The sequence below is a fragment of the Phocoena sinus genome, chromosome 17 (genome assembly GCF_008692025.1).
Source record: "Phocoena sinus isolate mPhoSin1 chromosome 17, mPhoSin1.pri, whole genome shotgun sequence".
NCBI classification, from domain to species: Eukaryota; Metazoa; Chordata; class Mammalia; order Artiodactyla; family Phocoenidae; genus Phocoena; species Phocoena sinus.
In genome coordinates, this window is record NC_045779.1 from 67,040,047 (window position 1) to 67,066,064 (window position 26,018).

A 26,018-nucleotide genomic window follows, 5' to 3' on the forward strand; every position below is an offset into this window, starting at 1 on the left:
ATTTAAGCTTCCTTTTGAACCCATCTTTCTCTTGGGTCTAAAAGCTGTGTCAGTTCGGTTTAAATGGAGCAAGGGGACTCACTCTTTGACCTCTGGTCGCTGAAGAATGAGTAACACAGAGGATGGATGCCCTTTGGCGTGGCTGCAACGATAGATGGAATAATGACCCCCAAAGATGCCCATTTCCTAATCCCCAGAACCTGTGAATACGTTACCTTACTTGTCACAAGGGACTTTGCAGATAAGATTAAGGTTCAGGACCTTGAGATAGATTATCTTGGATCATCTGGGTGAGTCCAGTGTAATCTCATGGGACCTTAAAAGTGGAAGAGGGAGGCAGAAGAGTTAGAGGAGATGAGATGATGGAAACGGGCTGAGAGGTGCTGTGATAGAGGAAGATGGAGGGAAGGGCCACTAGCCAAGGAATGTGGGCAGCCTCTAGTAGCTGGAAAAGACAAGGAAGCGGATTCTTCTTAGAACCTTCAGAAAGGAACACAGCCTGCCGACACCTTGATTTTAGCTTAGTGGGACCTGTGTTGGACTTCTGGCCTCCAGAACTGTAGGCTCATGAATTGTGCTGTCTTTTACCACTAAGTATTGGAAAATGTGTAATTGCAGCAATGGTTGCTGTTGATGACAGTTGGCGTAATGGTCAAGCTCACGGGCTTTGGAGCCAGGTTGCCTGATTTCAAATCCCTGTTCTGTGGTTTTTCTAGCTGTGTGACCTTGGGCAAGTGGCTTAAGCTGTCTGGGCCTCAGCTTTCTCATCTCTGAAGTCACATGAGAATGTTCTATAACACATAGGATTGTGGTGAGGATTAAATGAGGATTCTATGCAGGGGGAATGTCCGGAACTAAGTTTTAGCCACAGCCCTTCGGGTAGGCATCCCGGATCAGGGCGCAGACTTAGGAGACAGATTGGGCTCAGATTCGGGCTCTACTCTTCCTAGTTGTCTATGGCTATCTTTCCTCATCTGGAAAATAAGGGCAGGAGTCTCAGGGTGGCTGGGGATTGTATCAGATGGGGGCCAGAGCTTTTAGCAGGCTAACTGCCGTTCCGTAAGGGCAGGTATTGTTATCATGGGTGGGTAGGTGGCTGTTGAGCCCCAAGCCCTAAGCATTGTGGATCCGTCTGTTTTTTGTTTTTTTTTAATTTAAACATCTTTATTGGGGTATAATTGCTTTACAATGGTGTGTTAGTTTCTGTTTTATAACAGAGTGAATCAGTTGTACATATACATATGTTCCCATATCTCTTCCCTCTTGCGTCTCCCTCCCTCCCACATCTGTTTGTTTTTCAGTTATCTTTAGAGTAAGTTAAGTACTCCGGGTTAGGATACCAAGGTCTCCCCATATAGCTATGACAGTACTGAGTACCCGGTAGGCGCTCAGCAGTTGCTGAAGGAATGAATAAAAAAGGAACAGGCCCCAGGCCCTGCCCCTGAAGACGTTCATAGCACAGGACAAGGCCTGGAAGGATGCCAGGGCTTTGCGGTTATCTTTAAAAAGAAAACAGAGAACTACTTCCTACCAGCTGACCCCAAACCCCCTCAGCTGGGACCTCTGGGCCCTGCAGGGGAGCCCAGGGCAGGGTGCCAGTCCTGGCTGTGCCGGTCACTCCCTAAGCCAGCCATCTAACCTTTCCGGAACTTTCTGTCCTCTTTATAACGGGCCTACCTCAGCCCCTTTGCCCTACTTGGACAGTTCCTAAAGAGGAACCCTAAGCAGTAGAAAGTTCCCTTGGTGAGAGGGCTCTGGTGCCTGTAGGACACTCCCCCTCGGTCTCTGGCCTCACCTCTATTGTAGTGTCAGAGCTGCAGGGCCTTATTTTTAATGATTCCCCTCTCAGCGTCTTAGGTCAAACATAAGGAAGGAAGAATAACTGCTCGTTGCTCTGGGTCCGTGATTGTAACAAGATCGATTTTTCTCCTTCCCATCCCCAGGCTTGATCTTTTGACCAGAAAGGAATTAAAAAGATGGTCCCTCGTGATGGCGGCGCCTGTCAGCCGCGTGGAGCTTCCCCGAAGGCTTTTCTGAGCCATGTGGATGTACCGTGATTCTCGGCCGCCTGAGGAATAGCGCTGGTGGAAGCCTCTCTCCAGTGACACACACCCGCCCCATTTCTGGATGCTAAAGGTGGTTTTGGGAAGGCCCTGGCTGAGTGCCTCACGGATTCCTGCAGCCCGGATGCCCCTGGTGGACGGAGGACTGAAGCTTCCTGCCTTTGCTGCCGACCGGAGTGTTCGGTTGGGGCTCTGCCAGCTCCCTTGGGGGCTCCCTATGAAACGTAAGGCCCACCTTCTCCTTGTTCACGTATCTCCCGCGTGTCCTGTCCAGCACCCTCCTGGGCTTCAGGTGCGAGGTCACCACCACGTGGCCGGCTCTCAGAAGGGGCTGGCATTTAACGAGCTCGCTCTGTGTGTCTGGCATCGTGCTGGGTGTGTGTGTGGGACAGATGGAGATGGAAAGGTGCCTCCAAGGAGCCGTCACTGATGTTGTCATCGTGCCTGTCACCCTCTACTGATTTGCCCGGTTCGTGTGTCTGTCCTCATCTACCAGATCATACGTGCCTTGAAGGCCGGGGCCTCTCCTGGGTGGCTCTGTGTCTCCAAGACACTGTATAGTCCCTGGCACGCCTCCCGCTGCAGAAAGGGTGAATGAGGACATGATCGTTGGTGAGTTAAGACACTGCAGGCGCCGCTGGGTGCCTGTGGAGCCAGAAGGGCCTGGGTTGGAATCTGTGACCGTATCTGTGGAGTGACTCGGGACAAGTGACTGCTGGATTCCTTGCCCTTCTCTACTCAGTGGGGGTGACTCATCGTCGTCCTTCACAGGGTTGGTGTTGGCCCCAAAATAGTCGTGCCCGTGCCGACACCCAGTGTTGTGTCTGGCGCACAGCAGATGCTCAGCACGTGGTAGGGAAGGTCACTCACGGCTGCTTGGGGGAAGGCTTCCAGGAAGGAGGGGTGTTGCTTGGGCCTTGGAAGTCTCTCTGAGCAGAGCCAGGTGGGCCGTGCTGGCCTTTGAACTGGGAACTGCTGGTTGGCGTGGACAGTTGATCAAAGGTCCCCGTCCCCAGAGCCCACGGGAAGGCCGAGCGGCCGGCCGGCAGCAGGCAAGGCAAAGGAGCCTCCTGTCCGCGTGAGGGAGCGAGTGGCCGGACTTGGGCCCGGCGACGGAGGACTCCGGCGGTTCTGCAGTTGACGAGCTGTCCTGACCAGGCAGCCGTGAGGTCGGTGGCTCTGAGGGATGTTGCCTTAGCGTTGTGCTGCCCACAGGAGAGTGGCGGCTCCAACAGCCAGCGCCCCGTGTGCTCAGGCCACCTGGGACCACCTGACACTTGGCTGCCAGGACGGCACGTGGGGCGGTGCCTGGGGTTCGATTTTGGTCGCGTTCCTTCCGGTTCCGCTCAGGCCCGACGGCACTTGTGAGCACGGCTTTCCCTGACCTCCTCGTGGAAGTAGTGGCCCTCTGGTTATTCCCCGCTGTCCTGGTCCACAGCTCCGCCATGCGTCGTGATATTATAACCACTTAGGCAAGGTATTTGATTTCCTCTCTTTCTCCCACCCTAGAGGGCAAGCTGAGGTCAGGAGACCTGTGTGCCTTGTTCACAGCCTAAACACACAGCAGGCCTCTTATTTACTGCATCGTAGTTGATCACATCAGGTGGTGATTCACAGAAATCAGGCAGTGATTTCTTTCGGCGGCTGTGAAAAGGACAGACTAGAGGGAGACACGCTTTTTGAGCATCTGTGTAACTTGATCAGCCCAACAGTTCCCCCGGCGGACAGCAGTGTGCCCATTTTACAGTTGAGAGCTTTGAGCGGCCATGTAACTTGCCCAAGGTTATTTCTCCAAGAGAGGGCAGAGCAGGAGGCTGAGAAGGGTGTTGTGTGTGTGGTGTGCGCGTGGTGTGTGAGGTTTGTGTGGTGTGTGGGGTGTGTTTGTATGTGTGTGTGTTTGTGGTGTGTGTGTGTTGTGTGTGTGTTTGTGGTGTGTGTCTGTTTTGTGTGTGTGTGTGTGTGTGTGTGTGTGTGTGTGTGTGTGTGTGTAGCACTGCCTGCTGTGGAATGCTCCTGGGGTCCTTAGGTCGGGGTTCCTCTTTGTCACCTGGGAGAGACAGGCTTTCAGTAAGAATTCTGTGCTCCCTGTATGGAGGAAGCAGGCCCCATGCTGGGCGGCAGGACCAGGTGTGGTTGGGGTCACAGTACAGCCCCCAGGGGTCCACAGTCTGCTGGGAGGAATTGGTGACAGTTGCTATGCTCGCTGCTGTCCACGGCCAAGCAGGACAGGGAGAGGAGTCCTCTGGGGCGGGCTCTTGAGGGTCTGGGGGTCCTTGGAGGGTTGGGAGGTTGGGCTGGGCTTGCAATGGCCATCAGAGCTCTTCCTAGGGACGTGAGGGGTTCAGCTAGGCAAGTGAGTGGGGACACCGAGGCACAGCACTGCCCCTTCCGCTTCTGCCCTCCCAGGCCCCTCGCATGTCTTCTGCCATCTCTCCGCGCCCTCCTGCTGCAGAGTTGCGCCCTCACTTATCACATGGCCCGCAGCCCTGCTTTTTCTCCTTTTATCAGTTACTCCTTAGAATAACCCCATTGTGGTGGTCTGGGTTATCTCACGCTCCTCCCGGGAGGGGGTGGGTGGGCTCGGGCACCAGAAGGCACAGAATGGTCACGGCGAGAAGTAAGATGCCCGCTTTCCCCCCTCTCTGGCTGCTCCGAGCAGCTGCCCCGTGTCTGCGAGGGTGCACCCTGCGGGCACAGATGTAGGACTAATCGCCATTTGTTAAGCCACGTTCTGTGCAGGGCACGTGTCAGACCTTATTCCATTCCAGCCCCAGACTAGACCTATAGGGTGGGCACTAGGACAGTCTCTTTTAGTGCTGAAGTAACTGGGAGCCCAGACAGGCAAAGCAGGTCTCCCCCAGGGAACACAGGCAGGATTGGAACACAGTTCTCACTGATTCCAAAGCCGCTGGTTCACGCAGCTTGGAACTGAGAGACACAACTTCTACTCCCTTCTTAGCCCCCAGTGACTGTGTGACCTCGGGCAGATCGCCTCCCTTCTCTGGGCCTTGGTATCCTCATTGCTAGGGAGACTGTCTAATTTCTCTTCTAGCCTGCGAGTGAAGGCAGCAGCACTTACTCTGGGAAGACAGGTGTAAGCCAGGATGCCTCTGGTGCTGCCGGTCCTGGTGGGCCTGGCGCTGCTGCTATGCTGCCATTTTCTGGGTCCACATCGGCTCCTCCAGTTTTTCCTTTGCAATTGTGTGGCCAGTTCGCATTTCTGCTTGGCCTAATATTATCTCACAAGTCTGTTTTTAGATGCTTGGAAGAACCCATTTTTCTTTGAGCCCTGTTACCCCAGGCTGCTGCTAGAGCATGCGGGACCTTTTTTCTTTTAAATTTAATTAACTGATAGGCCCTTGTGGTGATTGATAGCACACATTCTAGTTGATGGGGGAGGGTCTGGGGGATGCAGGGCTGCCCCCCACCTCCACGGACACCCCAGCCAGCATTCCTGGAGATGGCTTAGCAGCCTTGACCTGTTCTCCCATGGCGGGGCCTGGGCTCCTGGGGTTACACAGGCTGAGTCTGGAGACCAGGCTTGTCACTGAACAGCCATGGGGTTGCTTAACGGATGGTGTTTATCAAAGCTTGATTAATCTTCCAACCTGGGGAAGTGGGTGGAATCCCACTTTTACACATGAAGGAAGAAACTGAGGTTCAGAGAGATCCGGAAAACTACCAAGATTATCTCAGGAGAGCGCAGAGAAGCTGGCATGCCCTCCTGTCTGTCAGCATTCAGCCTCCCTGCTCCTGCTTGGCCTGTGGTTCTCAAGAGTGCAGTGAGGTGTACAAGATGCCTCTAGGTTATAGAGGGGCAAACTTAAAAAAAATTGTTTTATATTTATTTTAACTTGAATTAGGAAAAGACCATGATTGCCATCGGAGACCTGTGACTTTTCGGATGTTACTGCTTAGGATGTACTTATGTAAGTTAAAAAAAAGGTCAGTTTTGCACAAATGTGAGGGTAGCAACACGTGGACACAGCCCTCCTGCAGAGGGCTAAATTTGGAGCACATGTCCTTGCTTCAATTGGTGGCACTTTGGCTGTGTGGCCCCGGCCACATCACTGGAGACAGAGTGTTCCTCAGACTGACCTGGGTAGCTCTATGTCACTGTGCTGTTTCGTCCGCTGTGACCCTCCCTAAATCCAGAAGATTCATGATGAAACGCTCGCACAGCTCAGTCTGAAGCTAGATTGAAAACGAAAAGAATCTCGGAATGATAGTGCTTTGTAATCCTATCATTCTGCTCGAATTGACAAGGTCAGCTGATCTCAGCTCTGCCAACTCTTTTCTACTTATTGAGCACCAAAGTTTTCCAATCAACTCCTGTATTACTCTCTGGGATTGGATTATGAAGTAGTAAATATCACCACTATGCAATCAATCCATTCATTTTTTTTTTCATTCATTTCTCCTCAGTAAATAAGGGATAAATACTACCTACCCTATGGGCTTATTGTGAGAATTAAATAAGAGATCATACTGAAGGGCTTACTTCAGTGCCTGACATATAATCAGCACTCAGGGATTATTCGCTATTTTTAAACCAAGTGTTAAAATGGAGCTAGAGGATCAAAACATACAGACATATGGAAATAAAGACCATTGAGGATGCGTGAGTTACTAATATTGAACAGTAAGTTTAGTTCTGGGTTCCTGGTTAGCACGACACACTGACTAGATTATATTTGTGTCTAAATCAAGGCTTGGCAAACCTTTTCTCTCAAGGGTTGAGTAGTAAATATCTTTGGCTTTGTGGGCTGTACAGTTCTGTCACTACGAGTCAGTTCTGCCTTTGTGTCTGGAAAGCAGCCATAGACAGTATGTAGATGAACGGACATGGCTGTGTTCCCATAAAACTTTATAAGAACTGGCAATAGGGGCTTCCCTGGTGGCGCAGTGGTCAAGAATCCCCCTGCCAATGCAGGGGACACGGGTTCGAGCCCTGGTCCAGGAAGATCCCACGTGCTGTGGAGCATCTAAGCCCGTGCGCCACAACTACTGAGCCTGCGCTCTAGAGCCCGCGAGCCACAACTACTGAAGCCCGCACGCCTAGAGCCCGTGCTCCGCAACAAGAGAAGCCACCGCAATGAGAAGCACGTGTACTGCACCAAAGACTAGCCCTTGCTCGCCGCAACTAGAGAAAGCCGCACCAGCAATGAAGACCCAACGCAGCCAAAAATAAATAAATTAATTTAAAAAAAAAAAAAGAACTGGCAAAGGGCCTACAGGCTATAGTTTGCCCCTTGGTCTAAATGAAGGAAACCTGTTTGTCTTTGAAAGTGAGAGACTCCTCCTGGGTATAAACACTAAAAAAAACTTGTTACAAGATGTAGTCTTTATATGAAGCTTGTTAAGCAGCGTATGGATGGTGCTTTCTTTGGGGTTTTATGGAAAATCCAGAAGACCTTCACACTGCCGGTTCTCTTACCATTTGCGTAGCAGACATTTGTTGAAGGCTTACTATGTGCCATCCTCTGATGCTCTGACCCTTAGTAAAACCTAAAGACACGTGCATTTTGGCAGGGGCTGCAGCGTTAGCAAGGGGTCATCTTGGTGACTCTTTAGGGTGTCCTTTCAGAGGAGTGTTTTCAGTGTTGGATGCTCTTTCCAGCCCTGGAATTACACACAGGCCTGAGTGCTAATTTGAGTGGCAGGCCTGGGCGCCTGGATCCTACCTCACTGGGTGCCTGGGACCGACTGGGAGATCCTTGCCCTCCTTTGGCTGAGAGCTGCAGTTGTTGGAAGACTGCGGTCTTTGGAGCAAAACACAGCCAGGTTGTGAAACTTTGCTGTTTCATAGCTGTGTGACCTTGCTGTAGTTCCTAAACTTCTCTGAGCCTCACTTTCATCATCCGCAAAGTCAGGACCATAACACCGCTGAATCTCTAGTTCTTACCTGAGTATTTGCTCCTTCAGTGTTAGCTCCTCCCTGTGGGGGCCCAGGGGCTGCTGCTGGCCCTCCCTCACCCCAGGAAGCCAGGTCCTGGCTTTTTCAGCTGGAGCCTGAAGTGTGAGAATGGCCGTCCCCTCCTCCTGGGTGAGTGTTTAGTGTAAAAAGGCTTGAGAAAACACTGGCCTGCGGAATTCCAAAGTTAATGAAGGGGGCAGATTCCAGGAGGGTCTCTGTTTGACCTCTTACCCTTTCCCCAACACCCTGTTATCCCTGAGCGGGTTTGGAGGCAATGGAAGGTTTATAGCTACTACACAAAAAATTTCTCACGCAGTGGGGCAGGGCCATGGCCTTGGCCGCTGGAAGCCTGGGTCAGCGTGGGTGAGTTTGAACCTCTTCCCTGTGGCGCCTGTTTAACCTGGCTAATGTGAGAGGCAGGGCAGGCCATCGGGGGAGAAGGGGAGCATATTTGAGAAAGTTGGGGAATGATTCTCAATTTCTCCAAAGGAGGGACGGAGTGAGGGGCTGTGTGAGAAGTTTGAAAGGAGACTCGGCTGCCTTAAAAAAAAAAGGGGAAACATTTTCTTCATTATTCTGACATTAGAACCCATACATTCTGTTCAGTTAGGACTAGTGGTGTAGGATAAAGAGAACACGCTTTTATGGGTGGCTGCAGTTTCAGGAGATGCTCTCTGCTTCTGCTTTATAGAACCTTCAGGGAAAAGCCTTTGGATGCCAGAGCTAGGCAGTGACATGCCATAGCTTAGGACGCTGGAGGCTGGAGTCCAGCTCTGTCGGTGTCTGCCACTCTGGGACTTGGGTGGCTATGGTGGGCCTTCGAGGAGCTTCGGGGCCTTGGCTGTGCGCTTGTGTTGCCATCTGCCCTGGTTGCTCCCTCTTCTCACCTGTCACCTTGCTGGCACCCATGGTGGTGGCGGGAAGCTTGGTCCCCCTTTCTTGGTCTTGTTAAAGCGTCAGCCGTGCTCATAGCTGGTTTTGCAGGGCAGTTGCTGGCAGTGGGGTCTTTCCCTCCCGTCTGCCTGTCTGCTACCGTCTATGACTCCGCAAGGGGGTGGGGATTTCTGGGGAGAGGGGGTCGGCTCCACCTAGTTACCAGGAACGGCCCTGAGCCTCCCCATCTCCCCCGTGGAGGCTTATCTGGCTCCAACCAAAGAGCAGCTGCTCCTGGTGAGGTCTCTGAGTCACTCAGAGGTTCAGGACTGGGTTTAGCAGGCGATGACGTAAACAAATAAACATGAGCCAGGGCAAGCCCCCAGCTTTCTGCTCGCCCAGGGGCCCTGGAAACTCCTTGTTGCATGTTCGGGGAATATGAGGATACTCATCAGAAAGCGAATTTTCCTGATGGAGAAATGCTCCAGGGAGATGATGGGGGTGTGTTAGAAAAATCTGGTGTTTCCTGGCTGTGTAATCTTCGGGAGGATGCTTGGCCTCTCTGGGCCTTCATCGCCTCCTCTGTGAAGCTGGTTATTGTGAAATTTAGATGACCTCAGTCGTAAAACCCAGCCGGTGGTTAGTCCCCCTTCTCGGAACCTGACGCGGAGTAAACCCCGGACTTAGGCCAGATTTGCGAGGCGGATTGCTTCTGAGACTGTCCTGTTTTCCGGTCGTTGAGTCAGCTCACGCTGTTCTTCGGACTTCTCTGAGGCTTCAGCTCCGTGTCTTTCAGTGAAGGGGCGGTCCTTGCCTTGTGCCCCTCGTGCGCTTGTTGAGAGGACGGGATGAGTCACCACTGGGAAGGTGCCTGAGAGCTGGACAGCGTGGCCATGTCTGGTTGAGTTTCAGAGCCCAGCGTTGGTGGCTGAGCCTGACTCCTCGGGGAGGGCGTGTGAAGGGGGCAGAGGTGACTGGGTCGAGCACATGCCAGAAGGTTAAGGCCAAGTGGCGCTAGACCGCCGAGGCGTGTTCGGGATGCAGGCAGCCCCGCCTCCCTTTAGAGTAGCGGTGCTCTGGGGGTGCTATGGGTGCCCCCAGCTCTCTGCTGCACCCCGTCCTTCGCGGTGACTCTGCTGTGTTTTGGGGGTTTCTTCGCATGATGTGAATCATCCAGATCTGAAATACAAACCAAGAAGCCACAAAGGGCCACTTAACAATGGCCCTATTCCCACCCCCAGGATTAACAAGTGTTACGTGACGTTGCGTGTTTGCTTTGGATCATTGCTTTTGTAGATATTAAAAATAACCTAGAGATAAGGGCTTCCCTGGTGGCGCAGTGGTTGAGAGTCCCGCCTGCCTATGCAGGGGACGCGGGTTCATGCCCGGTCCGGGAGGATCCCACGTGCCGCGGAGCAGCTGGGCCCGTGAGCCATAGCCGCTGAGCCTGCGCGTCCGGAGCCTGTGCTCCGCAACGGGAGAGGCCACAGCAGTGAGAGGCCTGCGTACTGCAAAAAAAAAAAAACCAAACAAACAAACTAGAGATAAAATGGACGTTTGTAGGGCCTCTTCTCCCGTTCCATTTCCTTCCCTTCATAGAAGTACCACTCTTCTGAACTTGGTCTATTTGGAGGGCATTCGAGGCACCCTTTGGATATTTAAAGTTCTTATGCAAGTGGCATGATGTAGGGGTGTGATGGCTGCAGTTTGCTCTTTTCACCCCTTATTATGTTTGGGTGATGCCGCCGCTGTGGCTGATCCTTCATGCCCCTCGTGGTAGACTTTGGGCTGTTTCCAGGTTTTTGCGGCCACAGGCAACGCTGGGGTGAGCTTCCCTGCACACATCTCCAGGTGCACGCGTAGGTGTCCCCAGGGACGCAGGGCACGGCGTAGGCACACTTTCAGCCTTGCCACAGGTTGCCGCATTGCTGTCCTGAGGCTTCGTCTGCTCCCTAGGTAGCACCACCTCCACGTGGCTTTGAGGTTTCCAAGTTGACATTGCGTTTGAATGCAGAGAGCATTGGTGTTTTGCATCTTCCTGAGGATGATAAATGCTTCAGTAGCAACACAAATACTGGTGAAAGGGGAAATGAGGGGAAATTCAGGCTCAGGCTAAGCAGACTGTGGTGTGGTGAGTAGGTGAGAAAAGACTTACGGACACATCTGGCGTCCTGGGCTCCCAGGTGTCAGGATGCGCGGCATGAAGGGGAGGACTCTTTTCTTGCTGCCTGGAGAAGCCAGTGCTTTCCTGATGCTTCTATGGTATAATGTTTGAGTCTTGTTCTCAAGCGTTGTCAAGTGGTCAGGTCTGGCATAGTGGGCATAGCAGGTGTCGATGTGTAGGCATTGATGGTACAGTGCTTGGGTATCTGTTACCCTTTGCTGAGTTCCTGCGATATGCCAAGTTTGAACTAATTCTCCCAGCCACCCCGACAGGTGTAAATGCTCTCCGAGTCTAACGTCACAGGTGTGAACACGCAGGCTCAGATGGGTTCACACACCCAGCGAGTAAGGCTGAAGCTGGGATTCTGACCTTCCCTGGGACCTGACCACATTCCCCAGGCTGCCTGCTCCCTGCCCCAGAAATGTCAAAACGCATCGCGGGAAAAGCCAGGACTCTGGTCCCAGATGGACAGAGGGGATCCTGCGGGGGGCCTGGCTCTCTGTGCCTGATGGGAGTGACACTAGCCTGCTCTATTTACAGCCCCTGGTACTCCCGTGGTGTCTCCGGAAGTCACGACCTGCTGGCCGGCACTTGGGGAGGACAGGAAGTCGTAACCCCGGCTCTGCTGGCTTGCTGGGGGCATGTTGTTCCCGTGGCCACAGGGGAGACGGGGTGGGGCAGGCAGGACTGTGGGAACAAAAAAACCCCTACAACAGACAATTCAGGTCATATAGTGGACGACTCCTGGATTATTAGGAGATGACTCAAATGACCAGATTTGGGTCAGGAAGCCTGGGCTGCAGGAAGATAATGTGAAATCTTTGGATTTTTCCTGGAGTTCTTGCCTTTTAAAGGATTTTTTTTTCTAAGTTATCAGCTGAGGGATCATGGATTTTGGGATTTTCCGAGGCAGGGGTTTATGGGGAATATGGGGGTGTTTGGGGGGGGCGGGTGGGGGGGAGGGGTGGGAGCTGAGGAAGAGGAAGATGGGGCAGGAATGGGCACATTCCACCCCAGCTTCTTCCGGATTCAGTTTCTCTCCCAGGAACAAGGGGCCGATTCACGTGGCTCCAGCGGCCTCACTGGCCTGGAGTTGGGCCTGTGCCTGCCAGTGACTAAGGAGGAAATGCCATTTCACTTATCCTGTGGCCCTGCATCCTTCAGGCTCTTCTCTATCTGCATTTTGCGGCTGCCTCATCTTTTTGGCATTTGCCTCTTTCCTTTCTTTTTCTTCTGGGTAATATGCTGGGGCGACGTGGGCTACGACTCCATGAAACCCAACCAAACTTCCGTCTTCCACACATCGTTGGTCTCGGGAGAGCTGGGCTTCATGTTTCCAAGGCGGTCCGCAGTTTGGAGAGTTGGTCCATGTGACTTGTGCTTTGTCAGTCCGAGGTGGGACTTCTGGTTAAAAACGTCCAGGTGGAATTTTTAGATGGGAGAGCCGCCACTGTCCAAGGGCCACTGTCACAAGGGGGTGAAGTGCGCCACCATCACCAGTGGTGAGAGGAGATGGCAGATCTTCTGGGAGGCGTTCCACCTCTGCCAGTCCCTGCTGGTCTTGGCTTTGAGCCCAGCTGGGGGGTCTGCAGGGCCTCCTGGCTTCCCTGGCACAGCCAGCTGCTCTGTCCTGTGTGCTCTTTTCTCTGATGTGCTTCTGCCGCGTGGGTCTGTTTCTGCCAGGAGTCCGGGAGCGTTTCTGGTGGGAGGACAAGGTTTTGGCTCACCTTGTACTCAAAGCCCTTAACGTGGAGCCAGTTCGTGTTTGTGGATGAATGCAGAGCTCTCCAGAGACCCGGTTGGGACTTTTCAGATTTAAAGGGGATGGGATCCTGCAGGCTGCTTTTCCCCTTGTGTACCAGTCAGTGGTTGTAAGTGAATGTCTGCTGTGTTCTCAGGGTTGGTCTGAGAAGGACATGCCTCCCCCTCCCTAAATCAGATGAGACGGCAGGAAACCAGTGTAAAAGGGGATTAATAAAGTGGTGTGTCTCAGAGTGAGGAAGCCTGCGTTTGCACCGTGGCCTTGTTACTTACGAGCAGGTGACCCTAGACCGGGCAGTTCTCCGAGCCTCAGTTTCCCCAGCTGCAAAATGGGAGCAGTACTACCCTCCCACACTCAGGGGATGGTTTCCTGAGCTGGTGCATGCGGGTTTAATACGGGGAGGGAGCTGTCTGGGGAGTGACCCATGGACACTGCTTTTCATTTATGAGCTCAGTGGGCGGAATGGACCTTTCAGAACCGCGGGGAGCTCTGCTGGGGGTCAGTGCTGTCCTTAGGGGGCCTGGTGTGTGTGGGGCAGGTATGGGGGTCCAGGAATGGGGAGGCCTGCATGGTGGAAAGCCGGGCAATGGGCAGCCCCTGCAGAGACACAGGGATTATTACCCTCTGGGAGGCAGTGACCAGCCATCTGGAGCAGAGGTTGCAGAGAAACTGTTTGGCCAAAGGATTTGGGAACCAGACAGAAACAGGGCCCTCCGAGCTCTTTCGCTTCTAGGACTGTTGTTCTGGGATTGTCCCCGAGGCTGGGACTCACCCTGTGCCTGCAGCTTCAGAGTGAGAGCGGCAGGAGGTTTTTCTAATTGGGGGCGGGGCGGGGGTCGCAGAGGCTATGCCTCTGGGACCAGCCCCGAGGCTCCTGCGCACCATGTCCATCCTCGACCCTGCCTCGAGGCCCCTCTGCTACCTTAGGGCTGGGGGAGCGGTTAGCGGGGTGTGGGTGTCCCCTGGCTGTTCGGGGGAGGGCGATGGGGCGATGGGGTGCTGAGAGGTGTGGAGCGATGAAAACATGGCGGGGTGTGGGTGTCCCCTGGCTGTTCGGGGAGGGCGATGGGGCGATGGGGTGCTGAGAGGTGTGGAGCGATGAAAACACGCTGAACAGGGTGATGCTTCTGAAGCTGGTTTTCGTTCCTTAACACATTTCCTAGCTTTGGAACCTGCTCCGTTGCCTGGGCCTCTCTGAGCTTTGGTGTCCTGACCTGCAGACTGGGGGTAGGGACCTCCGTTTTGTGGGGCAGGTGTGAAATCCTGACCTGAAATGGTCATGCTTGAAGGAGGCCGACAAAGAAGTCTAATAATCCCTTCCTATTTTCTTTTCTTTTCTTTTCTTTTTTATTTTAATTAATTAATCGGCTGCATTGGGTCTTCATTGCTGCGCGCGGGCTTTGTCTAGTTGCGGCGAGCGGGGGCCACTCTTCGTTGCGGTGCGCGGTCTTCTCATTGCGGTGGCTTCTCACGTTGCAGAGCACGGGCTCTAGGTGTGCGGGCTTCAGTAGTTGCGGCTCGCGGGCTAGAGCGCAGGCTCAGTAGCTGTGGCGCACGGGCTTAGTTGCTCCGTGGCATGTGGGATCTTCCCGGACCAGGGCTCGAACCCATGTCCCCTGCACTGACAGGCGGATTCTTAACCACTGCGCCACCAGGGAAGCCCCCTCCCTAGTTTCTTAACTGTTCTCTGTCACTGGTAAATCTCTGTTGGACTGATACCCTATGAAGCCCATACCAGTCAGATCAGTGAAATTAAATGGCTCCCTGATGATAGTAATTAGATTAGTAACAAATAACCAGAGCTAACATTCATCTAGTGCTTATTAAGTCCTGGGCAATGCACATCAGGCCTCATCTGTTATATGATTTAATTCCCTCAATCATCCTAGGATTGCAGTGCTATAATTAGCCCCATTTTACAGATGAGAAAAATGGAGGATCAGAGAGGCTGAGTACAGTGTCTGAGGTCACACAGCTGAAAAGTGGCTGCATTGGTATTCCAGCCCCAGCAGTCTGGTTCCAGAGCCTGTGCTGTTAATCACTGTACTAGCTTGCCAGGAGGAGGGAGAGAGACAGACAGAGAGAGAGAGAGAGAGAGAGAGAGAGTGTGTGTGTGTGTGTGTGTGTGTGTGTGTGTGTGTGGTGGAGGGCGTTAGAGATCATTGTAAGGCATTTCTGTGCTAACATATTGGTGTGGGAGGTTTGCTTGCAGAAGCTCTGACAAAGACACCACAGTTGAGGATTCTGGAAGGGATGGGGATGTGAGCTTTACTCAGGCTCCCACAGCTTGTCAGTCCCAGTGCCTGCACTGGGAGGGTCTGGGGTAGCACCTGCGGACACCCACCTGCTCCTCTGCCGGCTCTGTACTGTGTGGGATGAGGCAGGAGCCCGACAGGACTCCCGGAACTGCCTGACCTCCCCATCTGGGCTCCACGTCTGCCCAGCTCCTCTCAGGAACTCCTCCCTCTGGTTGACCGCCAGGGTCCTTTGATCTGGACATTGCTTTTTCGGGCAGTGTGTCAGCTGAGTGGATCCAGGTGCATCTGTTTCGGGGACATCCCCCCACCTCCAGGAACACTGCCTCCTGCCCGCTGCGACCCAGACCCACACAACAGAGTGGCTGCTTCTCCCGGCTGCCAGGCTTAACCGGCTGGCCTGGCAAAGGCTCTGCAGGGCTGTAGACCATGACCACTGCAGCTGCTGTGAAGTACGGAGCTGGAGCTCCCAGGGAGACGACGGTCCCAAGGAGCAGGCTCCTGCGAGCTGGCGCTGCTTGGGCTCTGACTTGTCACGACTACAACCCCTGTGTACTCACTGTCTTTGAGACAGGAGACTGAGGCCCAGGGAGGTTAAGGAACTTGCCCAGCGCCAGCCGTGTATCTGCGGGCGTGCTTAGCACGCGCTTGTCCTGCTCTGGGAAATCGAGTGTGTCTGTTGTGACCCGGGGTCGGGGCTGCACGGGACCTCCTGGCTCCATCCGGGTCTCAGATTCCTCTTATCTTTCGGCGAAGACAGAAAGTGCGGCTTTCCTTCCCATAAACTGTTTTAACTGAACCTCACCGCAGGTCCCTGGGCGGTGCTGGTTTCAGGATGGATAAAGAATGGGCGCGGCTCGGGGCGGGACGTTGGCGGATGGGGAGGGGGCAGGGGTGCAGCCGGCCTTTGGAGGCGACTTGGATTTGAGTGCCCCCGGTTGGGTGAGCCTCGGGCCTTTGGCCGTCTCTTCACTGCCTCGAAGGGAGAGTCCGTTTCCTCAGATGCCGCCTGTTTTTCAATTCTGTGACCCCGCAGTTTGAGCGTTTGGAGCTGCGACTCAGCTCGCTGTGCAGAAATCTATACTAAACACATAGACAGTTTAGGAAGAAGGATTGTCTGTTTCACTGAAGGTTCTATAATCCTAATAGCTAAAGTTTAGAGCAGTTCCCAGGCGTCTTTACACGTGTCAGTTCATGAAACCCACACAACTACTCTCTGAGATCGATACTATTATCACTGCTCCCATTTTACAGATGAAGACACTGAGGCTCAGGGGAGTTAAGTAATCTGCCAGAGATCCCTCAGCTAGGTGGCCGAGTGGGGATTTGAACCAAGGGAGAGGCTCCAGAGTGCAGAGTCGTGCACTCTGCGGGGTTATAGCACTGCCCTCAGAGAGGGGCATCCAGCCTTCTGGAGCTGACTCTGCCCCATGTTACCGGAGAAGTCGGATTATCCCCATTGTGAGAGATGAGGAAAGACGGCTCCGAGCAGTTAAGGAATTTGCCAGAATTCAACAAGTTGTAAATGGCAGCATTAGGATTGAACCCAGGCGGACTGACTCCAAATACAGGGTCACTCTTATACCCTCTCCTTTCTTCCTAACTCGGAGGCTCAGCTCACGTCACCTCGTCCAGCCGGCCTTTCCGTGCAGGTGCCTGTGCTCTGCTGTTTTGGAGTGGGTGGTTTCCCCAGCGTCCTCCCCGTCAGTCCCGCAGGGTCAAGCGCAGTGTCCTCGTTGCTTCTGCTCCCCAGCACCTCCATTCAAGCCAGGATTTCCCCTGCATGTAGGATGATCAGAAAACGTGGTCCATTGAGCTAGGCCCCGTGTGTGCCCTTTGGTGCCGGCAAGCCACGGGGTGTCAAGATGAATCCTGGGCCATGTGTGACTGTGGTGGCCACTGCCGCGTCTTTGTTGAAGGTGTTTCCATGGGGCGTGGCGGCCTGAGAGACCCCTTCAGGGCACTGCTGCTTGGGTGGGTCCCTTCTGTGCTCTGTGCCAGGTGCTGGCAGGTTCTGCCAGGTTCAGGGCCTCATTAAAGCTCTCCAGCCTGGAAGCATTTCCTTCTGCTCGGCCGAACTCTCTCCCCGCGGCGCACATTTCCTTCTCTCTGCCTTGGAAATGGGACCCAGCTGCCCACCGATTCCTTGAAATCACCTCCTCAGCCACTCCAAGCAGAGTGAGCCCCAATAAGGGGGTTAAGCCGCCCACAGTCTTCCCTCTCTTGTCCTGCTCTAACCTTCCTTGCGGGTCCCGCTTCCCAGGCCGTTTTGACCACGTCTCTGCTCTCCCTGGACCTTCTCCCGAGCCTCCAGCGTCTGCGTCCTCTCCTGCCCTCTGCCTGTCTGTGGGGCCCGTCACCACCAGATCCCTAGTCCTGGGGCAGCATAGGAGTTAGCCGCATCTTTGCTCAAACAGAGGACTCAGCCACAAAGACTAACAGCCCAATTTAAAAATGAGCAAAGGACTTGGATAGACATTTCTCCAGAGAAGATATGCAGATGGGCAGCAAGCACGTGAAAAGGTGGAAATAAAAAATTAAGAAGGTATCCCTTCTTAATACCTACTAGGATGGCTTTAATAAACAACGGCAACAGTAACAAACAAGTGTTGGCGAGGATTTGGAGAAACTGGAATCCTTGTGAGTTGCTGGTGGGAATGTAAAAGTGCTCAGCCATTGTGGAAGACAGTTAAGTGAAATATAGAATTACCGTATGGCCCAGCAATTCCACTCTTAGGTATTACTCAGGAGAGTTGAAAACATGTGCCCACGCAAAAACTGTACCTGAATGTTTATAGCAGCATTGTTCACAACAGAAGGTGGAAACAACCCAAATGTCCGTCAGTGGATGAAATGAATGGATAAACAAAATGCGGTGTGTGTGCGTGTATATATCTATATATATATACACGCACACACACAGTGGAATATATATATAATGGAGTACAGTGGAATATATGTTCCATTACCTATCTATACACACACATACATACACACAATTAAATATCATTCAGCCATAAGAAGGAGTGAGGTAGTAACACATGCTACAACACGGATTAACCTGGGAAACATTATGCTAGGTAAGAGAAGCCAGACGCAAAGGGTCACATATTCTCCGATTCCACTTAATATGAAAATATCCAGAATAAATCCATAAAGACAGAATGCAGATGGTGGTTGCTTGGGGTGGGAGGCGATGGGGAGTAACTCAGTGGGTATGAGGTTTTATTCTGGGGTGATGAAAATGTTTTGGAACTAGAGGTGATGATTGCACGACATTGTAAATGCACTAAACACCGCTGAATTGTATATTTTAAAATGATTCATTTTATGTGAGTTTCACCTCAGTTAAAACAAACAAACAAATATGGTGGCATTGCAGGTCCCCTTAGGTAAAAAGAAGAAATGATGGGCCCTCGATTCACGCCAAATACTGTGTCTGACACCTGATCCCACTGAATTCTGTAGAGAAGGGACAGGCCCCTTTATAACCATTTCGCAGATGAGAAAGTAGAGGTTCAGCTAGGGCACTCAGTTTATAGTGACCCAGACACAAGTGGACCCAGGGTTTGTCTGACTCTGACCTGCCTTTGATCACTTCTCTATGCTCCTTGGCAACACGAGGCTTTTGTGTCGTGTTGTTTGTTTTAGATTCTAAGCCCCGTGGGACGGGCCGCACCGAGCCCGAGGAGCTCAGTTCTAGGTCCATTTGTGAGATGTCCGCCCTTTGCTTCCCATGTAGCCAGGTCCCTTGAGGTCCAGCCTGCTCTGGCCACCCGCCTACAGGGATCATTTTCTAACGTGGACTCCTCACAACCCTTACAGGGAGGCAAAGATTTGTAGCTGAAAGAAGACGGAAGACGAGGGTTTGAGTCATGGTTTTACTGTGTGATCCTGGTTGATTCTCTTAAACCCTCAGTTTCCCTAAATGTGCAAGGGGAGAGAATGAGAACAGCTACCTCATATCCTTCCTGGGTCATCCGTGCAGGGCAGGTCCATGCTGGCGCTCGACAATGATTTGTTGCACAAACAATTCGATGAATGAGCAGTAGGCGGTCAGGGACCTCAATTGTGGGCTTGGTCCAGGAGCTAGACTTACAGTCGTCCTTTGTATGCACTCAGCCCAGGACTGAACGCACAGTAGGTCGTCAGGAAATAGTTGTGAATTGACTTGTCTGTACAGGTGCACATCGTTCTGTTGCTCTTTGTAGGTATTGCGTCTTTTATCAATTGAAAGTTTGAGGCAACCCTGCATCGAGCAAGTCTATCGGCGCCATTTTTCCAACAGCATTTGCTCACTTCGTGTCTCTGTGTCACATTTTGGTAATTCTCGCAATATTTCAAACTTTTTCATTGCTGTTATATTTGTTATGATGATCTGTGATCTTTGGGTGATTACTACTGTAACTTTTTGGTTTTCTTTTGTATTTTTTTTTTTTTTGCGGTACGCGGGCCTCTCACTGCTGTGGCCCCTCCCGTTGCGGAGCACAGGCTCCGGACGCGCAGGCTCGGCGGCCATGGCTCACGGGCCCAGTGGCTCCGCGGCATGTGGGATCTTCCCGGACCGGGGCACGAACCCGTGTCCCCTGCATCGGCAGGCGGACTCCCAACCACTGCGCCACCAGGGAAGCCCTTCTTTTGTATTTTTAAATTAAGGTATGTACATCGGTTTTTTTTTTAGAGATAACGCTGTTGCATGCCTGACAGACTACACTATGGTGTAAACGTAACTTTTGTATGCACTGGGAAACCAAAAAAATTCGTGCGCCCCTCTTTATTGCCGTATCACTTTATTGCCGTGGTCTGGAACCAAACCTGTAATATCTCCGAGGCATGCTTGTATTTATTCATAACCGAGCTGGAGACGGGCGATTTCGTCCTGGTCTCTGGATTTTGGCTGCTTTTTCTTTCATAGCAGGAATTATTGCAGGGAGATGGAATGGAGGAAGATCGAAGTGCTCTGCTTTAGTCCCCACGCACCCCGAAGAGGACAGAAGCAGGACTGGCATTCCTGGTGAGCGTCGTCGGGCTGTCTCCTGAAGCTTCCCTTATAACGGCGGGAGACCTACATTTCTTCTGCCCTGATTCCATCACACTTTTAGGAGCAAGGAGCTTGACATGGCGGAGGCAGTGTCAGTGCCTCTCCACGCACAAGTCAGGGGAGCGTGAGTGTCATCCTGGTTCTGACAGCAGGATGGATCGCATTTATTCTTGCCAACTGAGGCTGCCCAGAGGCCCTACATGTTACTGGGGATGGCTTACCCTCAGTCATGTGACCTTGGCAAGGCCACACGTGTTGGAGTCTTAGTTTTCACATCTGCCAAATGAGGAGTGGGGGTGAGGCTTAGAGGATCTCTCAAGTCCCTTTTGGCCCCAAAGTTCATCATGATTCTGGCCGTCTACAGTGGGCATGTTCCATAGCCCCATCTTCTGTCTCTCTTTCCCTTTTCTGCCTGTACGCACCGTCTGCTATCCACCCACCCACCCACTTTTACTAAGCAGCCCCCCTGGACCTGGCATAATGCCAAGTCCTGAAGATACAGAGGAGATTAAAACCGGCTCCCTGGCCTTACACGCTCACAGGCATGGGTGGGACAGAGAAGCTGGACTAAAAGAGGACAAGCAAATGTAATGAGTGCTGTGGTCCAGAAAGGCGCAGCCCTGCTCTGGTAGCAACAGAGGAGGCCAGCAGCCTCTTCTTGAGATCCTTTCCGAGGACTGTGGCCTCCTTCTGCCACAGCTTCAGGACAGACTGGTCTCGATGTGGGGGAGCAGTGTCGGTGATGACCTCAAGTGGCCCCCTCTGGCCACAGGAATCTGTGATGTGGAATTCTCAATTGCCGGCTTTGCTGGAGAAGAGGAGGAGAAAGAAAGAAGGAAGAAAGAGGGGCCGGTCGGCCCTCCTGTGCATTTCTGTTTGCGGTCCCAGCCCTCCATTTCCTGGGGCTACGTGTAGGAGGCGCGGTGGCTTTGCCGCCCCAGCACGACCACGTGCTGGCAGCTCCCTCCCCAAGCAGCAGTGGCGGCCGGGCCCCGGACAGACCTCCCGTCTGTCCCGTGTGCCAGCAGCCTGTGGCGAAGGGCAGAGTGGAGCCTGTGTTTCCCACAGCCCAGCCGCCCCTCAGAGTGATCCTGAGGGTGCAGGGATTCCGAGGGTGACGCCGGCATTTACCCCTCAACCCCGTCCCCCTCAAGGGAGAGTGCGGACAAGGCAGCTTTTCTAATAAGCAGCCTCTGCTTGCCGGGTAGGAGATGAAAGACCATGTGTGAGAGTGGGTAATTTAGGGTTTTCCTGATGAAAGCAGCTGACATTTGTTCGGACCTCATGCTCACTGCAACCCTGCCTTTCATCTCTGCTATCAAAGCCCAGCTTATGCTTGGCCTGCATCCGGGGTGGGCAGTGCCACTGGAATTGAATTGGGCCAATAGTAAAGTATAAAGGAAACGGCAGAGTGACCCTCGCCGGCTATGGATGGTTTAGTGGAGGCCGCAGGGCAAGTTTGACTCTCCTGGTGGAGCGACAGGGAGGTTGCCGTCGGTAGCAGCTTGTGTATGGCTGTTCCCGGCGGGACCATGGAAAGAGCGTGCCCTTTGGAGTTGGGTAGGGCTGGCTGGATTTGAATGCTGGTTTCTCCACTTACTCACTGAGTGAACCTAGGAGGTTTGTCCTCTCTGATCCGTGTCAGTGGGATAATATTACCGCCGACTCTAGTGGTCTTTACAGCTCACCGTATGCGCCGTCTGAAGCCCAGGAGACTCTCAGAAGTGTTCATTGGCTTCTACCCTAATTGATAAACTTGACCCATTGTGCTCTAGGCGTTAGAGGACTGGAACTGGGACTTGCATTTTTCACTGTATTCTCCACACAGCGCCCGCCACGTCGTAGGTCCCTGTAAGTGACTGGCAGATGGCTCGATGAAGAAAGGAGTCTTTGCGTATGCCACCCGTACAACTCTTCTGGCTTTGCAGAGAAAGAGAGAGAGGGAAGGAGGGAGGGAGACAGAGAAGGGGAGTGTGTGTGTGTGTGTGTGTGTGTGTGTGTGTGTGTGTGTGTGTAAACCAACCAAGAGTTAGGCCATGTAATTTGAGTCTCTGAAACACGCCAGGTTGTATATCTTTCCCATGTCCATTCCTGATGTAAGGAGCAAATGCTTAAGACTTGATTCATTCATACAACCTATGCTGTTGGGGCTTCCCTGGTGGCGCAGTGGTTGAGAGTCCACCTGCCGATGGGGACGCGGGTTCGTGCCCCGGTCCGGGAGGATCCCACATGCCGCGGAGCGGCTGGGCCCCTGAGCCATGGCCGCTGAGCCCGCGCGTCCGGAGCCTGTGCTCCGCAACGGGAGAGGCCGCAACAGTGAGAGGCCCGCGTACCGCAAAAACAAAAAACAAAAAAACCCAAACCTGTGCTGTAGTTCCATCTAATCACCCATGAGATAAGTTGAATCCCCAGTTGTAGTAACCTGGCTTCCTGTCTGTCCCATCAGCCCTTGATTACCTCCACTGACAGGGTACTCACTGCCCCTGAAAGATGATGCTGACAGTTCCAGTGGTCCTCCCTCTCCCAGGGCATGGGTGCTCTGTCCTAGCTCTCTGGGTTCTGATCCTCGGGGCCCTCTGATGCAACAGACCTCTCTCACAGACAGCTTTTAAGTTGATGAAGGCAGATGCCATGTCCTTTCTGAATCTTCTCCTCCAATGGGTTAACCACCTACCTAGCTGGGTGGCACGAGTTATGAGTTATGCCACTTGACCTTGAGCCTCTGTTTACCCAGCTCCTGAGCACTATTTAAGGATGAAGCTAAATGGCATCATCTACGTCCAGCACACAGGATGTACTGGCTGCACCTTTTCAGCCCGCTGAGGAGCAGAAAAGTCCCTGAGTTCCTCTTTGATGCTGATGATTTCAAGAAAGAGAGAGAGAGGTGACTTCTTCTGTCACATGGAAGGGAATCAGGTAGCAAAGCCATTCCCTCTTCTTAACTCTCTAGTCTGGAAAGTCACTTATTTAGTGACACTTTGTCAGTTTGTCTGGATTCCAGGAGGTGGCCCTTGGAGACTGAGTGCTTCTCCCTCCTTTTGTGAAATTGTCTGAGGGGGGCCTTCCTGTCACCGCTCAGGCTCAGTTAGAGACTGTGGTACAGGGCAGTGGAAAGGACACTAGACCGAGAGCCTGAAGATTGGACGCGTTGTCGCTGCTCCACCTGGAAGAGCCTCTTTTCAGGGTTTTCACCCTCTCCGAGCCTTACCTGTTTAAGGTGTGGGTCAACCTTTCCAGGCCCAGCAGAGTGGGTGCCCCAGGAGTCTCTAGGAAGGTCAGAAAGAAAGCCCACAAGGCCTCACCTATAAGCTCACCATCCCGTTTTCTGGTTTTTCTCCCCTTTCCTTCTGCACTGCCTTGCATTCCAGCAGTTTTTTTTTGGGGTGGGGGGGAGGTCTCTGACTCTCAGGCCATCTGCCAGAAGCTTCCGCAGGCCGGGAGCATTCTCTGGCCAGTCCCCGCACAGGAAGGAGCATCTCTAGACGGGGTTAGATCCAGACCCCTTGGCCTGACACATCTGCCCTTAACTCTTGCCCCCACCCCCTCCCCCTACTAGCATTCACGCTCCGGCCACACAGAAGTTGAGGAGTCCTCCCTATCTGTGCTCCTGCAGACAGATTGCCCAGGGAAGCAGAAGTCATCACAACATGAAACTATGCGCTCATAAACTCACCGCTCATGTCCGTCCCACCCACCCACATCTGAAGATAATCAGTCATTTACTGATTGCCAGACATTGTAAACATCTGTCAGTCCAGGGCAAGGGTAGCAGAATCTGTTAACTGACCTCTATGTGGTTCCCTCGCTGCCCATTCCCTTTGCACAGCAAACTGAGTGAGACCCCAGGCTCACTGAAGGCTCGGGGCTGGTGGGCTACTCCCAAGCCCAATTTCCCCTATTCAAAGCTTTGTTCTGCCCCACCAGCTGTGTGACCTTGGGCAAGTTAAACAACCCCTCTGTGCTTGTATGCTTTATCTGTAAAATCAGACTAATACTAGTACCTACCTTCCAGGGTGATTATGGCATTCAGTGAGTTAATACATGTGAAGGCTTAGAACACGTGTTTCTTTAAGACCCGTTAAATGTCAGCTATTGATACTGGTGTGCCGGCAAGGCTTTTACCACCCCTTGATTCCTGCGCTGGCCAAAAGTGAGTCGTGTTGGTAACTGCATATTACATAAACTGATGAGAATTGAGCTGTTGCATGAATACTAAGTTTAGTACTTTGGAAGGACCGGGAAACGTTGATTTGCTCAAAAGTTGTCACCAAATCACTTAGAGGCAAAACAGCTGTAAAAAATAGGAAGAAAATATTGTAAAACTCTAAGGACGCTGTATTCCGTGCGTTTTGCAGGTGAGTCACTTTTGCACTACTTTAAAGAAATGGAAATCAGAAATTGTAGTATTGTGAGTGTGTATTTCTAAAGAAAGACCATCTGCATCTCGAAAGACCCTGCCTTTCGATCGGCTCATCCATGTGCAGCTGATAAAATGTCTAAGTGTCCGTCCTGTTTGTGGTTGCCCACTTGTTCAGTGACATGGCACCGGGAGAGGCGGGTGACAGGGCTTGTTCTATCCAGAGCGGATCCACTGCCAGAAATTGCACGTCTTGCCCAGACTGCAGGGTTTTCCTGATGCAGAAGGTGCTGTGGGTGAGCTGCTTGAATCACGTGCCCTTCCTGCTATGTGCCAGGCACTGATCCAGTGTCTGATATACCAAGGGTGACACAGGGAGCTTCTAGCAAAGTGGACACAAGTCCCTGCCCTCATGGGACCTCACGATGGGCGGGGGAGGGGGGAACTGTAGATGGAACTGAAGGGTAAATATCAGGTGCTTAACCTCAGCCATAAGCTCTAAGGAAAGAGAAGCAGGAAGAGACTTGAGTCCTGCCCTTGGGAAGGCCTCGGGGAGCCTGGCAGAATCAGACTGCCTAACAGTGGAGAAGAGAAAGGAACGATGTTGACCCTCTAGGCAAAATAAGAGAGTGACTGAAAAATCCAAAAGATTAAGAGAGGCCTGGGAACATTAACAGAGTCCCCAAAGGTCTTTTGCAAAGATCCTTTTAATCATGAGGGATGAGGAATTTTGTATTTTGTGAGAAAACACATGCTAAAAATAGCCTTGGGGTCAGATTCATTCATTCTTTTTTTTTTTTTAAATTGAAGTATAGTTGATTTGATTCATTGTTTTGGTGGCCTAACACTCAGAGCAGAGTTTAAAATGACAACTTCAAATTTAAGTATAAGACAGATGAAGCTTATTTTATATTTAGTATTAAGTTACCAACGATATATTATACGCTTATAATGTATAAAGGATAAATTAATTTATGAATATAGAATAGTTTATATTTATAACTGTTTCCTTTTTCAAGGTAAAGTCGTCCCCCTAAACAGGCTATAAGACAAGCGACATGAGTGGCCCAAGATCGCAGCCAAATGAGAGGTAGAGCCGGGAATCCGAAGCAGATGGTGGGCAGTTTGTGTTTTCGAGATAAAGTTCCTCTCCCCTCCCCCCCCCCCCCCCCCCCCCCCGCCATGATACACACATGCCCTAAATATCTGGACCTTATTTTAAGTGGCTTCACCTCAAGTGGCTTTATTCTGGGTCCTCTTCTCCACTCGCTCCCAGGTCCCCAGGTCTTTTGCTTCCTCTGCTCCCTCTTCCCTGCCTGCTCTGCACCTCTCAGCCTCCTTCTTCCCCCATTGCTGCATTCATCAGAGACCCCCCCCCATGTGTCTGGCTCATGTGCAGGGGAGAACCCCTGGACACCCGTGTCCCCCGGGCCCAGCGCTGTCCACCAGAGGGACAGGGCGGCAGGCTGGCCCTCCCTCTCCCTTCACTTCTGGACCGACCTGGGGAAAACAGGATTGATGCGGATTCCTAGAATGTATGGAGAGGGCGGTTTGGAGATTCTGGTGAAGCTGTTCCCCGGTGCAAC

The 26,018-nt window shown here is 52.5% G+C and overlaps 1 long non-coding RNA gene across 2 annotated transcripts in view; it reads left to right on the forward strand.

Annotated features, from left to right (window-relative positions):
* The window catches only part of LOC116742347, a 396,625-nt gene that overhangs the window by 67,335 nt on the left and 303,272 nt on the right, over positions 1-26,018 (forward strand). For both annotated transcript variants that reach the window (XR_004346443.1, XR_004346444.1), the window contains exon 2: positions 1,944-2,287. This is a non-coding gene — a long non-coding RNA (uncharacterized LOC116742347). The remainder of the gene's footprint in view (positions 1-1,943; positions 2,288-26,018) is intronic.